This window comes from Monopterus albus, unplaced genomic scaffold (assembly GCF_001952655.1).
Source record: "Monopterus albus unplaced genomic scaffold, M_albus_1.0 scaffold57.1, whole genome shotgun sequence".
In the NCBI taxonomy this organism is placed as follows: Eukaryota; Metazoa; Chordata; class Actinopteri; order Synbranchiformes; family Synbranchidae; genus Monopterus; species Monopterus albus.
This window is the reverse complement of record NW_018127937.1, coordinates 178,006-180,066: the sequence shown is the minus strand read 5'-3', so window position 1 is coordinate 180,066 and position 2,061 is coordinate 178,006. Positions and strand designations below refer to the sequence as shown.

Below are 2,061 nucleotides of genomic sequence, written 5' to 3'. Positions count from 1 at the left end.
TGCAACCAGTTGTCCTGTCCCTGCAGCTGAAAAACACCCCCATAGCATGATGCTGCCACCACCATGCTTCACTGTTGGGACTGTATTGGACAGGTGATGAGCAGTGCCTGGTTTTCTCCACACATACCGCTTAGAATTAAGGCCAAAAAGTTCTATCTTGGTCTCATCAGACCAGAGAATCTTATTTCTCACCATCTTGGAGTCCTTCAGGTGTTTTTTAGCAAACTCCATGTGGGCTTTCATGTGTCTTGCACTGAGGAGAGGCTTCCGTCGGGCCACTCTTCCATAAAGCCCCGACTGGTGGAGGGCTACAGTGATGGTTGACTTTCTACAACTTTCTCCCATCTCCTGACTGCATCTCTGGAGCTCAGCCACAGTCTTCTTTGGGTTCTTCTGTACGTCTCTCACCAAGGCTCTTCTCCCCCGATAGCTCAGTTTGGCCGGACGGCCAGCTCTAGGAAGGGCTGTGGTCGTCCCAAACGTCTTCCATTTAAGGATTATGGAGGCCACTGTGCTCTTAGGAACCTTAAGTGCAGCAGAAATTCTTTTTTTTTTTGTAACCTTTGCCAGATCTGTGCCTTGCCACAATTCTGTCTCTGAGCTCTTCAGGCAGTTCCTTTAACCTCATGATTCTCATTTGCTCTGACATGCACTGTGAGCTGTAGGGTCTTATATGGACAGGTGTGTGGCTTTCCTAATCACGTTCAATCAGTATAATCAAACACAGCTGGCCTCAAATGAAGGTGTAGAACCATCTCAGGGATGATCAGCAGAAATGGACAGCACCTAAGTTAAATATATGAGTGTCACAGCAAAGGGTCTGAATACTTATGACCATGTGATATTTCAGTTTTTCTTTTTTAATAAACCTGCAAAAATGTCAAAAATTCTGTGTTTTTCTGTCAATATGGGGTGCTGTGTGTACATTAATGAGGAAAAAAATGAACTTAAATGATTTTAGCATATGGCTGCAATATAACAAAGAGTGAAAAATTTAAGGGGGTCTGAATACTGTCCGTACCCACCTGTAAATTAAGTGCAGGCGGCACATGTGGCAGCAATATGATGCTGATACTAATCAGCTCATAATGGTAATTACAGAAAATAGGCCATTCTTTCATATTAAGTAACATGGTCTCCACTTTTGAACAGAAAGTGAACAGCCTCTGTCACTGACTGAACACAAAGTTCACAAAGTGGCCAGTCACCAGGACATCATCTAATATCAAGTGTGATTTTATGGGTTTAAATGTCATTTATTCATGACTTTACAGTCTAGATCAAGGGTGTCCAAACTTTTTGCAAAGAGGGCCAGATTTGGTAAGGTGAACATGTGTGGGGGCCAACCATTCAGTCTGACATTCTTTGAACCATTAACATTAAATACAAATGACCTATTTTAGGAAATTTTTATTGCAAATGGCATACTTTTTTTATATACTTTTTTTTTTCATTTTTTAAGTTTTTACCAAAATCACTCTGCCTTTCATATTTGAAGACCACATAAAATGAAGAAAAAGTCTGTCTGGAAAAAAAACTTTTGGGAAGATTAAACATATCTAGGTTCATCTGAAACATTACATATTATTCACTATTAAATGCTCAATGTAAACTTCTAAATTCAAAACAGTGGTCAGTGCATATTCAAAACTGTGGTTTTGATCATCACAAAAAAATCAATTCACTGAGATTTTAGAATTTATTCACCTCAGAGGACTAATCTTGCCTGCACTAATGTGAAGGGTGATACTGAGATCTTGACTGCAGTATGCAGTCCAGGTCTGGCTCAAAAACAGTGGTTTTGATGCGCAAGACGTCACGCAGGTGAGAGTCACCTAGTCTCGTCCTCACGCGGCTCTTATTAATGTTCATGACTGAGAATGTCTTCTCGCACAAGTATGTCGAGCCAAACAAGCTCAGCATTTTCTTAGCGAATGTTCGAATCTCTTGGAACCTGCCTTCATCCAGCTGGCGGTAGAAGTTGACAAGAGGGAGCTGTTGGTGCTGACTGCGACACTCGGCGTCACACTGCAGCTCAATGAGCTCCAGCTGCAGGTGGTC

General features: G+C 41.8%; 1 protein-coding gene across 1 annotated transcript in view; it reads right to left on the bottom strand.

The window, feature by feature from the left end:
* Nucleotides 1–2,061, bottom strand: part of emilin1b (elastin microfibril interfacer 1b) — a 24,765-nt gene that overhangs the window by 2,604 nt on the left and 20,100 nt on the right. The window lies entirely within an intron of this gene.